Source organism: Bufo gargarizans, chromosome 5, assembly GCF_014858855.1.
Source record: "Bufo gargarizans isolate SCDJY-AF-19 chromosome 5, ASM1485885v1, whole genome shotgun sequence".
Taxonomy (NCBI): Eukaryota; Metazoa; Chordata; class Amphibia; order Anura; family Bufonidae; genus Bufo; species Bufo gargarizans.
This window is the reverse complement of record NC_058084.1, coordinates 65,857,558-65,874,265: the sequence shown is the minus strand read 5'-3', so window position 1 is coordinate 65,874,265 and position 16,708 is coordinate 65,857,558.

Sequence of the window (16,708 nt, the reverse complement as noted above, 5' to 3'; positions counted from 1 at the left end):
TGGGACTCTCGGAGTCAGAGGCAAGCTGGGAGTATGCCTCCTCGGCCGAGAACGTCCGGCGGGTCATAGGGGAGTGTGTGTCTGCGTGTGTATGTGCGTGTGTGTAAATCTTTATTTGGTGTGCATGTGTGTGGGGGCACTGGTGTTTGCGTAGTTTATCCCTAAAATTATCTGGAAAAAAAAAGACTAACTAAAAAAAGGGGGAGAAATGTGAAAAAAAAGTTAAAAAAAATTCAAAACCGCTGATCAACCGTCCGAAGTTGATCAGCAGTGGGGTGTGTGATGCGTTAACAGTGGCCGGACGCTAAGAGTGATTGGTGGGGTAAAACCACACCGATCGCAGGAAGGATGATTGGTGGGGTAAAATCACACCACCGATCACCATCCTGTTCCGGGTTATCGAGTCCCCAGAGACCCGATCTGAATTAACCTGCGGTTTGCTGCGATCGCCTACACGGGGGGGACACAGGACCCCCCGGCGCATTTGCCCCAGGTGCCTGCAATGAGTCGTTCAAGACCACTCCATCAAAGACTGACTATAGCAAGTTAACTTAATTCTACAACACCCTATGTCCATTTTCCATGTATAATAATGATTGCTGTTCCTTGTACTGAAAATCCCAATACAATGTATTATTAAATATATACAGTACACACTACAATAACACTACCTACACTACATAAAAGTCACAATACCCTCTAATTATTCCACCCACCATCTAAGCACATAGTGGCGTACATAGAGAAATGAGGGCCCCATAGCAAGGATCTAACCAGGCCCCCCACACAGGACAAAAGGGTTTCTGCCTAAACCATTTTCAATGACCCTTGGGCCATTTTTTCACTGCCTCATTTGTTAAAGGTTTTTCCTTTAGAGGGTAGAATCCTGACCAAGTTTTTACCTCCAGTAGAAGAGGAGATAATCCGAACTAAGATTGGGCCCCCTCTTGCCCTGGGCCCCATAGCAGTCGCATGGTCTGCCATTATGGTAGTTACGCCCCTGACCCTGCCCACCTAACAATAAACTGTCCCTGAGGAGGTAAAAAGGGGTAAAAGTGTATTATAGTGTGTAGTGGCAAGGTAGGCGTTAATACGGGGATAAGGCAGTACAGGGGTCCAATGGTAATGCAAATAATCAATTTAGGGCAATGCAGGGGTTACATTATAATGGCAGGGCAATGCAGGGTAAATAATAATGGCACGGGAATGCAGGATGCAGGGGTTTAATCAGGGCAATGAAGGGGTTAATAATCAATACAGATATGGCAATGCAGGAGTTAAATAATACAATGCAGGATACAGGGGTATGGCAATGCAGTGTTTAAAGGGAACCTGTCACCGGGATTTTGTGTATAGAGCTGAGGACATGGGCTGCTAGATGGCCGCTAGCACATCCACAATACCCAGTCCCCATAGCTCTGTGTGCTTTTATTGTGTCAAAAAACCGATTGGATACATATGCAAATTAACCTGAGATGAGTCCTGTCCCTGACTCATCTCACATACAGGACTCATCTCAGGTTACTTTGCATATGTATCAAATCGATTTTTTGACACAATAAAAGCACACAGATCTATGGGGACTGGATATTGCGGATGTGCTAGCGGCCATCTAGCAACCCATGTCCTCAGCTCTATACACAAAATCCCTGTGACAGGTTCCCTTTAAATCAGGGCAATGCAGAGGTTAATATGCAGGGGTTAATTATCAGGGGGTTTCAGGGGTACTTAGCCAGCCAATGCTCATTTTCGCTTGTGCTCACTGTCCCGTTGTTGATTCTTGCTTCATGGAGGGGCTGCTCGGCTCAACTGACGAGCGCTCCACCGCCGGATTATTTACGAGGGCTGGCGCGGTGATATGACGTCACCGCAGCAGCCCGCGCACCTGGCACTTCCAGACGGAGGATGGCTGTGATCCTCCTGCCCTTGAAGTATCCGCGCACCTCCGATAATGTAATTACAGTACCGGAGGTGCCAGACATTCCACAAGCGACCAAGGCAGCGGATCTCTTTGATCCCCTGTCTTGTTGTACCGCACATCTCCTGCGCTGCCCAATACAGCGCCAGAGGTGTTTAGCACAATTTTTGATGTGCCTGTAACTGGACACATTTGTCCAGTTATCTGGCATCTCCCTCCTGTAGGCGCTCTGGCATGCGCTAGCAGGGGGATTCTCAGCAGCTGGGAGGGCATCCGTGATTTGGGGATATTACTGGGGTCATGTTTGCATATAAAGATATATATAGTGAAAATATGGCAGCACCAACCAATATTAGGAATGGGTGCTGGCTTCAAATGAGAGGCTTACCCAAATTGTATAGCTGAAAAGTAGAGCAGCACTCCGAGATTGCCGTAAAAAAAGGATGTATTTATTCACCCATAAGTGACACGACGTTTCGGCTCCAACATGAAGCCTTTCTCAAGCAATGTGAACAATGCAAAATAGACATATATAGTGAAAGGAAGTGACATCATCAAATTGAAGTGTTTGCAAAAAACATTGGTCAACCCACCTGGGCGACCAATAGTATCTGGCTCTGATTCCATCTTCAGTCATCCGGCTACATTTCTTGATAGACTATTACGGGGTTTTGCTACCGGTGGTACCTCTTATATTCGTGACAACAATGATTTTCTCGTTAGATTAAATCAAGTGGATATTTCTGACTTTCAGAGTGTGATTTTAGCATCATTTGATGTGGTTTCTTTATACACCTCAATCAAACATCACAGGGGGGTTGATGCAGTAAGGAGAATGCTGTCCACTTCCACACTGACTGATGTGGCTGTGGACTTCATTCTGAGTTTACTTACTATTTTATTAGAACACAATTACTTCTTGTTTCAGGATACTTTTCTTATCCAAAAGCGGGGTGTGGCCATGGTGTCACACAGTATTTGCGCTTTAATTCTGGGTTTTTTACCGCGCCATATCAAATCCGTCAATAGAAATACTATCCTTTTAATAATTCTCTTAGGGATTATTATCAGCGCGTTCCACATTATATAATTCAAGGAAGGTAAAATAGACATTTTCACCAATGAGATGCGGCCTGCCATTGAAACCTGTAATTTTTTACACACTTTTATTTTTTTCTTTACTTCCTGTATTTTAGGAAGCACATTTAGATGTAAATAATCCTTAGGGTTGGGAGTGATCTGAATGCCTAGGTATTTTCTTAATCTCCAATTGGCCCGGTATTACATTCTTTGGGATACATGCTGATTTAGCACAGTTTATTTTAAGGCCGGAAAACTTACTATATTCATCAAATATCTGGAAAATCTTGGGTAGTGAACCATGTGAACCCACGGATAACATAATGTCATCCGCATATAGGGCAATTTTTACTTCGTGGGAACCATACCTAAAACTTCCGTTCAACTTAATGCAGCTTTTCGCAGTTTTTATTTCTTTTTTTTTCTACTTTTAGGTTATTTTCTACCTCTTGCATTATGGACTTCCCATGAATCTGGACCTCTCCCTTCTATTGGTTCCAACATGCTCTCTTGGGAGCCAGCAGCCTCTGGTGTGATTATGGCAGTTAATGTTGTGTCTAAAAAATGTTAGGGGCCTCAGTTGCCCACAAAAGAGAGCATATTTATGGTCTGAAGCGATTAGATTACAGGCTGATGTCCTAACAGTTCAAGAATCTGATATTGTATGTAAAGATGCCCATCGTATCAAACACGCTAGATTCCCCATTGTGATCCAATCACATTACCATAAGAAACAGAGGAGTGATATTAGCTTTTAAAGATTCCCTGGAGTATAAGCCCATTCATAGCATAGTTGTGTCACAGTGAAGGGGGAGGGGAGGAACACCAGAATGACAACAGAAGGAAAAGGACCAGGAACTAGGCCTCAAGGCTAGGGAAAGGGAAATGGTGACCACCTAAGGAAACCCTAAACCTATCCCTGATTCCTGTCAGTATGAATAGACCCTGAAGGTGGGAATATTCATACACCGTAAACCTAGGCCCTAGTAACCCTGAAAAGCCCTAGGATTCGTGACAGGATCTGAGACTACTGGTTCCTTCCCAGCTGAACGAACCAGCGTCTCCCTGAGGCCTAGTAAACAACAAGCAGATGGGAGCAACAAAATACCAAGATAAGGCCTCTTTCACACTTGCGTTGTCCGGATCCGTCGTGTACTCCACTTGCCGGAATTACACGCCGGATCCGGAAAAACGCAAGTGTACTGAAAGCATTTGAAGACGGATCCGTCTTCAAAATGCTTTCAGTGTTACTATGGCACCCAGGACGCTATTAAAGTCCTGGTTGCCATAGTAGTAGTGGGGAGCGGGGGAGCGGTATACTTACCATCCGTGCGGCTCCCGGGGCGCTCCAGAGTGGCGTCAGAGCGCCCCATGCGCATGGATGACGTGCCATGCGATCATGTCATCCATGCGCCTGGGGCGCCCTGACGTCACTCTGGAGCGCCCCGGGAGCCGCACGGATGGTAAGTATGCTGCTCCCCCGCTCCCCGCTACACTTTACCATGGCTGCCGGGACTTTGGCGTCCCGGCAGCCATGGTAACCACTCTAAAAAAGCTAAACGTTGTATCCGGTAATGCGCCGAAACAACGTTTAGCTTAAGGCCGGATCCGTATCAATGCCTTTCAATGGGCATTCATTCCGGATCCGGCCTTGCGGCAAGTCTTCAGTTTTTTTGGCCGGAGCAAAAAGCGCAGCATGCTGCAGTATTTTCTCCGGCCAAAAAACGTTCCGTTCCGGAACTGAAGACATCCTGATGCATCCTGAATGGATTTCACTCCATTCAGAATGCATTAGGATAATCCTGATCAGGATTCTTCCGGCATAGAGCCCCGATGACGGAACTCTATGCCGGAACAGAAGAACGCAGGTGTGAAAGAGCCCTAAGTACACTTATCTTCATTAGAAAATGGATGAGCAGGAACTCAGATGAGGACCACACACCAGCTCACCAAATTCATTTTCTACACTGTCTTCTAGCTCAAACCAGGGCTGTCCAGCAAGGCCACTTATTACTAAGCGGAGACTTTAACACTGTCCACAACACTCTACTGGAATCCTCTTCCAGTTCCAGAGTGGCATCCCAATCTTTGGGCCCTATTCTTCTTCAAAAAGATCTAGTATCTATGATATTTGTTGAATGCACCATGATACAGAGAGGGACTACACATATTTTTCTATCTCTCACAACTCCTATTCTTGCATAGATCTCTTTCTTCTTAGCAGGTCTTTACTAACTGCTGCTATCAGCTCAAAGATAGATGTCATTAAATGGTCAGATCATGCTTCTAAAGCCCTAACCATTTCTAATGCATTCTAAGCAAAATAAACTATCTGGAAATGTAACCCCTGTTTGCTCTCCAACCCTACTTATAGGAAACCCCTAGAAGAAGGGCTGAAAGAATACTTTTCATTAAATGCAGGTTTGGTCACTAGCCCACATTGCCTAGGGTGCGCCCATAAGGCCTACATAAGAGGTATGTTTATCCAGTTGGGTTCCAGAGCAAAAAGGGAACGGGAAAAGCAATTGGAACATATCCTGTCCCAAATTAGAACTATAGAATCTCTCAATAAGTGTACCCTGACTATAGAACGATCTCAACATTTCCGATCACTTCATTTGCAACTGAAACACAGTTTTTTATACAAATATGAACGTGCCCTGCAACAAACCAAGGTTTGTTTCTATTCTCAGGATAACAAAGCAGGCAAATTATTAGCTTCACGTCTTAAGAAAAGAACAGCTAGAACCAAAATACCTTGTTTTAGCAGACCCTAACTCCAACTCCAGAATATACAGTCAGGTCCATAAATATTGGGATATCAACACAATTCAAAAATTTTGGGCTCTATACACCATCACAATGGATTTGAACTGAAACAAAGATGTGCTTTAACTGCAGACTGTCAGCTTTAATTTGAGGGTATTTACATCCAAATCAGGTGAACGGTGTAGGAATTACAACAGTTTGCATTTGTGCCTCCTTCTAACGGGACAATTGGCTTCTCAGCAGTTCCATGGCCAGGTGTGTGTTATTCCCTCATTAAACCCAATTACAATGAGCAGATAAAAGGTTCAGAGTTAATTTCAAGTGTCACTATCAGTGAAGCAAGCCATCATTAGGCTAAAAAAATAAAATATAAACCCATCAGAGAGATATCAAAAACATTAGGTGTGGCCAAAACAACTGTTTGGAACATTCTTAAAAAGAAGGAACGCATCGGTGAGCTCATCAACACCAAAAGACCCGGAAGACCACGAAAAACAACTGTGGTGGATGACCGAATAATTCTTTCCCTGGTGAAGAAAACACCCTTCGCAACAGTTGGCCAGATCAAGAACACTCTCCAGGAGGTAGGTGTATGTGTCTCAAAGTCAACAATCAAGAGAAGACTTCACCAGAGTGAATACAGAGGGTTCACCACAAGATGTAAACCATCGGTGAGCCTCAAAAACAGGAAGGCCAGATTAGAGTTTGCCAAACAACATCTAAAAAAGCCTTCACAGTTCTGGAACAACAACCTATGGACAAATAAGACCAAGATCAACTTGTACCAGAGTGATGGGAAGAGAAGAGTATGAAGAAGGAAAGGAACTGCTCATGATCCTAAGCATACCACCTCATCAGTGGAGCATGGTGGTGGTAGTGTCATGGGCATGTATGGCTGCAAATGGAACTGGTTCTCTTGTATTTATTGATGATGTGACTGCTGACAAAAGCAGCAGGATGAATTCTGAAGTGTTTCGGGCAATATTATCTGCTCATATTCAGCCAAATGCTTCAGAACTCATTGGATGGCGCTTCACACTGCAGATGGACAATGACCCAAAGGATACTGCAAAAGCAACCAAAGAGTTTTTTTTAAGGGAAAGAAGTGGAATGTAATGCAATGGCCAAGTCAATCACCTGACCTGAATCCGATTGAGCATGCATTTCGCTTGCTGAAGACAAAACTGAAGGGAAAATGCCCCAAGAACAAGCAGGAACTGAAGACAGTTGCAGTAGAGGCCTGGCAGAGCATCACTAGGGATGAAACCCAGCGTCTGGTGATGTCTATGCGTTCCAGACTTCAGGCTATAATTGACTGCAAAGGATTTGCAACCAAGTATTAAAAAGTGAAAGTTTGATTTATGATTATTATTATGTCCCATTACTTTTGGTTCCTTAACAAGTGGGGGGCACATATGCAAACTGTTGTAATTCCTACACCGTTCACCTGTTTTGGATGTAAATACCCTCAAATTAAAGCTGAGAGTCTGCAGTTAAAGCACATCTTGTTCATTTAATTTCAAATCTATTGTGGTGGTGTAAAGAGCCAAAAATGTTAGAATTGTGTCGATGTCCCAATATTTATGGACCTGACTGTATTATCCAATAGACAAATTTATGGAATACTATTCTTTCCTATACGTCCTAGATAAAGATCCAGCAATACCGCTAGTCTCATCAGACCAGATACATGACTTCCTAGGCTCTCTAAAGCTCCCAACCCTATCACCCCAACTAGCTTGTGGCCTGAGTGAGCAACCGCAAAAGACTTTCTGATCTTCTGATCTCTGCTGATGGAGTGGCACAGAAGTTCGGGTTCGGGTTAGGTGTTGTGTAGATTGCATTATTTTCCCTTATAACATGGTTATAGGGGAAAATAATAGCATTCTTAATACAGAATGCTTAGTAAAATAGGGCTGGAGGGGTTAATTAAAAATAAATTTAACTCACCTTAATCCACTTGTTTGCGCAGCCCGGCTTCTCTTCTGTCTTCTTCTTTGAGGAATATGACCTGTGATGACGTCACTACACTCATCACATGGTCCGTCACATGATCCATCACCATGGTAAAAGATCATGTGATGGACCATGTGATGAGCGCAGTGACGTCATCAAAGGTCCTATTCCTCAAAGATGAAGACAGAAGAGAAGCCGGGCTGCGCGAAAAAGTGGATTAAGGTGAGTTAAATTATTTTAAAAAAATATATAACCCCTCCAGCCCTATTTTACTAAGCATTCTGTATTAAGAATGCTATTATTTTCCCTTATAACCATGTTATAAGGGAAAATAATACAATCTACACAACACCTAACCCAAACCCGAACTTCTGAGCCACTCCATCAGCAGGCAGTATATGTACTGTGAGAGTGGGGAAGAGGCCCTAGATCAGAATTTCTCAGCTATGGTCCTCAGGGTCCAGTTGCCGGCCATGTTTTCAGGATTTCCTTAGTATTTAGCAGGTGATATAATTAGTGTCAGTACATCAGGACTTACCACAGGTATTCATTCTGTGGAATACTCTCAAATCATGACTGGCAGGTGTGCCCTAAAGACTGGCGTTGAGGAACTCCGCTTTTCTCAACCCTATAAAATATGTTCTATCATGTCCAAATAGTTAGAGCTTCAAGCTACAAAGATGTGGTCAGCACAAACCTGCGCCACCTGCTGGAATGGAGGGCGCTAACAGAACGAGATTACTATTAGAGATGGAAAGTTCGGATCTTTCACATGAATCGGTTCATGAATCGAATCTTCGGTTCACTCGCTGAGTCTGCTGAGCTGAGACGCAAGTGAACCGAAGAGCTTAGGTGGTGGGCATGCGTGGATGCTTCGATTCACTTGCTGACTCACTGAGTCGGCTCTTGGCACTTGGGCTGAGCTCTGACTGAGTGAGGAAGTGAAGGGAAGCGGACAGGAGGACTCAGGAGCCTTGGTGTGCATTGTTGTGCAATGCATTGTCACCCACAGTGACAGCAGTCTGGCAGTACAACCAAGTGAAGTGAATGCACTGTGAAAACTGTATGTGCTAAGTTGATAACAGTAACACTGGCTGATAATAAAATAATACACAGACATCACACAGGAAAATAATACTGTGCAATCTGTGCTTGATTTTCTAATAAATCGTCTGTCCCTTAATCTTATCACTGCTGCAACAAAAGGATTAGCTTCAGTGTAAAATGTTCTAGTAACTCAAAGAATCGAATGAGTCTCTAACTAAGTCGGATCTTTAGATTCTTTTAACTTGTAGACTCATTTGATTCTTATGCTGGGTTCAGACCTGAGCGTGGAGCGCTCTGTATGCGCAATTGTACCGGCGTTTGCAATCGCGCATACAGAGACAAGCGAACGCCCATTGTCATGCGTTCCCGGAAGTCTATGTACGGGAACGCGCGACAAGACGCCCCAAAGAAGCTCATGTACTTCTTGGGGCGTCGGGCGTTTTACAGCGCGATCGTACGCGCTGTAAAACGCTCAGGTGAGAACCATTCCCATAGGGAATCATTGGTTCTTGCCTGTTGAGCGTTTTACAGCGCGTAGGACCGCGCTGTAAAACGCTCAGGTCTGAACCCAGCCTTAGACTCCCTGTCCTGTGTGACTCAGTGCTGCTTGCCTCAGCTCTGATTGGTTGCAGGCCGGGGTGGGCGGGGAGGGGAGGGGCTGGCAGAAGCCTGCCTCCACTCTAGGATCAGATTACACTCCTCCCTGCTGCCAGCGTCTCCATTGCTGAGCTATCTGACTATCAGAATTGAGAAAGCTCGTTGGAAGAACGAGTGAAACGTTTTCAAGAAATCTACAGTACGTCCAGTTGCATTGATTTATTCTTTACAGATATATACCATGACCTGGATAAATGAGAACCTTCACAGACATATCTGACTGAGCTGTTTCAAATGGATCAGCTCAGTCAGGTGAATCGACTCCTCCAGAAAAGAACAATTCGTTCATGAAAAGGACATCACTAATTACTATTGCGCGCTTTCTTTGTAGATGCCAACAGTTCTTCCTCGGTTGTGTCTAAACTCCATACATGGTACGGACCTCTTAGCCCCCTAGTGGACAGGTTCGGAACAGAGCTAGTGTTTAGACAGCTCACATTGATTTGGCTAAACTCCATACACGCAAACAATTGAAACAAAAGACACACATGTACACAAATATTTTATTAAATAATAAATATATCTGTTCTGAAATGCCATGTCTGTCTAAACCTGCTCCATGTTTGAAATACTTAGTGCAGCACAGGATTTGATCCGGATAAACAGGCTTTTTGGCCTGGGTGAGCGCAGGCTTACCGGTAACACAGTGAGTAAGATGCGATCATGTGATCGCTATTTACCTAAGTTCCAGGGGTTCTGTTCATGCGGGATGGTTCTTGCATTTGCATCCAGTTGCCATGGTGCGACAGGAAGTGGTATGCCATCATGTGATCGCAATAAAATTTGCATCCAGTTGCCATGGTGCGACAAGACGTGGTATGCGATCATGTGATCGCGATAAAATTTAGATCTCGATGGTTCCGGTCTTGCGCGAGTTTCTCTGCATCCGACTTGAGGCGGTGACGTGTGGCTGACCTCGGCTGCGGACTTCTTGCGTGACTGGGTAACATCCGCATGCGCTTGTTCTCAATTTTGAACATTCGTACAAAGTTTTTTTTTTTTTTTTCTCCACTTCCTGGTCTTACTATGGCTGGTCATGTGACCGGTGATGCTGACACTGCGCTGTCTCTGTTAGATGACGCAGTCAGCAATGATTGGTTTGTTTCATGGCAGTTCTCTGTGCTGCAGTATCATTGGTTATTTGTCAGGTGCATTACACCTGGTTATCAATCATCCAGGCTATATGTAGGGTGGTAGCAGGTGCTAATGTATACGCTCCCTGAGAAAGCGGAGGAGCGAAACGTGCATCGGGGTGCGCTCTCTGCCAGACCTGGGTTTGTTCCATCTGTGCCTCCTATCAACTCTAGGTAATATGTTATAGTATATTTTTTTCTTATTCAACGTTTATTACTACTATTACTGTCCCTCCATACTGCTTATGGGCTAGCTATAGGTGCTGTTATTCCACCCTTTTTTCTGGCTCCTATTTTGCAGTTGTTGTATGTTTATCTGTGGGGGTTGGAGGCTTGTACGTGTATTGGGGGTAGGGTTTATACAGGTCCTTCTAAAAAAATTAGCATATTGTGATAAAGTTCATTATTTTCTGTAATGTACTGATAAACATTAGACTTTCATATATTTTAGATTCATTACACACCAACTGAAGTAGTTCAAGCCTTTTATTGTTTTAATATTGATGATTTTGGCATACAGCTCATGAAAACCTAAATTTCCTATCTAAAAAAATTTGCATATTTCATCCGACCAATAAAAGAAAAGTGTTTTTAATACAAAAAAAGTCAACCTTCAAATAATTATGTTCAGTTGTGCACTCAATACTTGGTCGGGAATCCTTTTGCAGAAATGACTGCTTCAATGCGGCGTGACATGGAGGCCATCAGCCTGTGGCACTGCTGAGGTGTTATGGAGGCCCAGGATGCTTCGATAGCGGCCTTAAGCTCATCCAGAGTGTTGGGTCTTGCGTCTCTCAACTTTCTCTTCCCAATATCCCACAGATTCTCTATGGGTTCAGGTCAGGAGAGTTGGCAGGCCAATTGAGCACAGTAATACCATGGTCAGTAAACCATTTACCAGTGGTTTTGGCACTGTGAGCAGGTGCCAGGTCGTGCTGAAAAATGACATCTTCATCTCCATAAAGCTTTTCAGCAGATGGAAGCATGAAGTGCTCCAAAATCTCCTGATAGCTAGCTGCATTGACCCTGCCCTTGATAAAACACAGTGGATCAACACCAGCAGCTGACATGGCACCCCAGACCATCACTGACTGTGGGTACTTGACACTGGACTTCAGGCATTTTGGCATTTCCCTCTCCCCAGTCTTCCTCCAGACTCTGGCACCTTGATTTCCGAATGACATGCAAAATTTGCTTTCATCCGAAAAAAGTACTTTGGACCACTGAGCAACAGTCCAGTGCTGCTTCTCTGTAGCCCAGGTCAGGCGCTTCTGCCGCTGTTTCTGGTTCAAAAGTGGCTTGACCTGGGGATTGCGGCACCTGTAGACCATTTCCTGCACACGCCTGTACTCGGTGGCTCTGGATGTTTCTTCTCCAGACTCAGTCCACTGCTTCCGCAGGTCCCCCAAGGTCTGGAATCGGTCCTTCTCCACAATCTTCCTCAGGGTCCGGTCACCTCTTCTCGTTGTGCAGCGTTTTCTGCCACACTTTTTCCTTCCCACAGACTTCCCACTGAGGTGCCTTGATACAGCACTCTGGGAACAGCCTATTCGTTCAGAAATTTCTTTCTGTGTCTTACCCTCTTGCTTGAGGGTGTCAATGATGGCCTTCTGGACAGCAGTCAGGTCGGCAGTCTTACCCATGATTGCGGTTTTGAGTAATGAACCAGGCTGGGAGTTTTTAAAAGCCTCAGGAATCTTTTGCAGATGTTTAGAGTTAATTAGTTGATTCAGATGATTAGGTTAATAGCTCGTTTAGAGAACCTTTTCATGATATGCTAATTTTTTGAGATAGGAATTTGGGGTTTTCATGAGCTGTATGCCAAAATCATCAATATTAAAACAATAAAAGGCTTGAACTACTTCAGTTGGTGTGTAATGAATCTAAAATATATGAAAGTCTAATGTTTATCAGTACATTACAGAAAGTAATGAACTTTATCACAATATGCTAATTTTTTTAGAAGGACCTGTATTGCCTGCTCAGTGCAGCATACACTGTTTCCCTATTCCTCTTTTGGATTCATTTACCCAGAGTCTGGCGGCTGAGCTGCTTATCTCAGCGCTTGTCTGCACTGCTGCTACTCATTTTATCATTGTCTATGGTCTGTTGTTATATTTATTATTTAATAAAATATTTGTGTTATAATTGTACACGTGTGTCTTTTGTTTCAATTGGTTGTGTTATAACTCTTTGGCACACATAATCTCATCCTTTGGATGATTTAATAGGTGGTACTAAACTCCATACACGGTACGGACCTGGTCCTTACTTAGGGCTCTTTCACACTTGCGTTGTCCGGATCCGGCGTGTACTCCACTTGCCGGAATTACACGCCGGATACGGAAAAACGCAAGTGTACTGAAAGCATTTGAAGACGGATCCATTAAAAGTCAATGGGTCCGCGAAAAAAAACGGAAAACGGCACAACGGCCACGGATGCACACAACGGTCGTGTGCATGAGGCCTTATACTGACTTTAAAACCAGCCTCCAGGGCAGACTAACTGGTCAGGTGTGCATGACTGCATGGAGATCGCCACGCCTCCAATATATACTACAAAGAAAAAAATGTGGGGGGTTCAGCCCGCACAACCCTGTATGCAGGTGCACATTGCTATGGCGAAATACAGATACAAACGAAAAAACACAAATGCAATCACACTCTGCAACCAGCACTCTGCCCTGCCTCTATGCTGGATGTTGAATAAGGCATTGGTGTACATTTTGGCCAAAGCGTAATAAGCCACTCACCACGTCAAGGTCGCCTTCATTAGTGGTCCCTAACACTAATTCCTACCTGTTATGGGCCACTATTGTACATCATGACACTACCAAAACAAAAAGGAAAACTTAGCAAATTTGCAATTTTCAATTTCTCTAAATACCTTCGAAAATCGTTATTACTTTACATTCCCCATATGTCTACTTTATGTTTGAATCATTTTGAAAATTACATTTTACTTTTTGGGGACGTTAGAAGACTTAGAAGTAAATCTTAAAATTTTTAAGATCATTTCCAAACGCCGATTTATTCAGGACCAGTTCAGTTATAAAGTCACTTTCTGGGACTTACATATTAGAAACCACCCATAAATCACCCAATTTTATAAACTACACCCCTCAAGCTATTCAAAATAGATTTTACACACTTTGTTAACCCTTTAGGTGCCCCACGAGAATTAAATGAAAAAAGGAATGAAATTTCAAAATTAAACTTTTTTTTAACAGATTTTAAATTTACATTTTTTTTTCTTCAACACGTTAAGGGTTAACAGCCAAACAAAACTCAAAATCTATTACCCTGAATCTGGAGTTTACAGAAACACCCCATGTGTGCTCAAAAACTGAAGTATGGGCGCACAGCAGGCTTCTGAGTGGAAGGAGCACCATATGGCTTTTAGAGAGCGTATTTAGCTGGAATGGTAGTTGGGAGCTATGTCGCATATGAAGACACCCTGAGGTGGCCGTACAATGGAAACCCCCAAAAGTGACCCCATTCTGGAAACTACACCCCTCAAGGATTATTTCAAGGTGTGTAGTGAACACTTTGACCCATCGGGCGTTTCACAGAATTAGGAAACGCTTGGCTGTGAAAATGAAAAATTACAATTTTTTTTCCAGAAAAAGTTGCTTTACACCCACATTTTTCACTTTCACAAGGGGTAACAGGACAAAATGCACGCCACACTTTGTTACCCATTCCCCCCCGAATATGCCAACACCCAATATGTGCTCAAAAAATGATGTATGGATGCATTTCAGGGTCCAAAAGGGAAGTAGCGCCATAGGGCTTTTTGAGGACAGATTTTGCAGGATTTGCTTTTGTGAGCTATGTCACATATGAAGACACCCTGAGGTACCCCTAGAGTGGAAACCCCCAAAAAGTGACCCCATTCTGGAAACTTCACTCCTCAAGGAATATTTCAAGATGTGTAGAGATAACGTTGTCCTCAAAGGTAAATCATGGAATTGGCTGTGAAAAATTTTTTTTTTTCCAGGAAAAGTTGCTTTACACCCAAATTTTTCACTATCACAAGGGGTAACAAGACAAAATGCACCCCACACTTTGTTCCCCATTTCCCCCCGAATATGCCAACACCCCATATGTGTTAAAAAAAATTATGTATGGCCGCACGGCAGGCTTCAGAGTGGAAGGAGCACCATATGGCGGTTAGGAGAGAGGATTTAGCTGAAATGGTAATTGGGAGCTATGAAGACACCCAGAGGTGGCCCTAGAGTGGAAACCCCCAAAAGTGACCCCATTCCAGAAACTACACCCCCGTACGAACATTTTAAGTGGTGGAAAGGGTACTTTTTAGCAAACAGGTGTCTCACAGAAGGCAGAAATACTAGAGAGAGGATTTCAAAGCACACATTTGTAAAAATGAAAAATTACTAGCAGACCCCAATTTTTCACTTTCACAAAGGGGTTGAAGGAGAAAATGCACCCCACTATATGTTCCCCATTTTGCGAACACCCCATATGTGCTCATAGCCTGCTGTATTGGCGCACAGCAGGCCTCTACAGGCAAAGTGCAAAATATGTTTTTTGTACGCCTGAATTGGCAGACATGGATTTTAGCTGCCATTCAAACAGCTTCCAGTTCAGGGTCTGCCTGCTAGGCCACATGCACACGACGGTTCCGTTTTTTGCAGTCCGCAAAAAACTGAAGGCCCCCTTGTGCCTTCTGCACTTTGGCGAATGGAACGGGCGGCCGTCAATATAAATGCCTATTCTTGTCCACAAAGCGCGGACAAGAAAACGACATGTTATATTTTTTTAGCGGGGCCGCGGAACGAAGCCACGGCGGCTCGGATGCGGACCCAAACAACGGCCGTGTGCATGGGGCCTAAATTGGAGTCTGATAGAGAATGTCAGAACTCCAATATTGTCTAACATTTGGCTTCTTTACTACGTCATCTCTGCTGCATCTACTGGGGTCCAACCTAGGGGTCTAGCGTATGGCGAACTAGGGTTCTGAGCAATGAATTGTTGGGCGTATAAGTTGGTTTGGGCCACCATTAGATTTACAAAATCTTCAGAGAAGAAGATTTAAAAAAAATCTAGCTCAGTGAAGTCTGCACAATCTATCAGAATTCCTGAGTTGCCCACAAACTCAGGAATTTGGGGCTGATAATCGTCAGGGGATGGGGTCCATGTGGGCTCACTCTGAGGGGCTGCATCAGCTGCCGGTAAGAGCAGCCATGGTGCAGCGATTCCACCCTGATCTTCCCCCAGACCCAAGTCATGGGTCCTTAAGGGGTTAAAAGAGCACCCAGCAGCTATGGTGCTCGCGAGCAGCTGCCATATTTAAATACCCACCCACGAGGTACAGTACAGACCAAAAGTTTGGACACACCTTCTCATTCAAAGAGTTTCCTTTATTTTCATGACTATGAAAATTGTAGATTCACACTGAAGGCATCAAAACTATGAATTAACACATGTGGAATTATATACATAACAAAAAAGTGTGAAACAACTGAAAATATGTCATATTCTGGTTTTCACTTTACAGGTGTGCCCTGTCAGGTTTAATAAGTGGGATTTCTTGCCTTATAAATGGGGTTGGGACCATCAGTTGCGTTGTGGAGAAGTCAGGTGGATACACAGCTGATAGTCCTACTGAATAGACTGTTAGAATTTGTATTATGGCAAGAAAAAAGCAGCTAAGTAAAGAAAAACGAGTGGCCATCATTACTTTAAGAAATGAAGGTCAGTCAGTCTGAAAAATTGGGAAAACTTTAAAAGTGCCCCCAAGTGCAGTCACAAAAACCATCAAGCGCTACAAAGAAACTGGCTCACATGCGGACCGCCCCAGGAAAGGAAGACCAAGAGTCACCTTTGCTGCGGAGGATAAGTTCATCCGAGTCACCAGCCTCAGAAATCGCAGGTTAACAGCAGCTCAGATTAGAGACCAGGTCAATGCCACACAGAGTTCTAGCAGCAGACACATCTCTAGAACAACTGTTAAGAGGAGACTGTGTGAATCAGGCCTTCATGGTAGAATATCTGCTAGGAAACCACTGCTAAGGACAGGCAACAAGCAGAAGAGACTTGTTTGGGCTAAAGAACACAAGGAATGGACATTAGACCAGTGGAAATCTGTGCTTTGGTCTGATGAGTCCAAATTGGAGATCTTTGG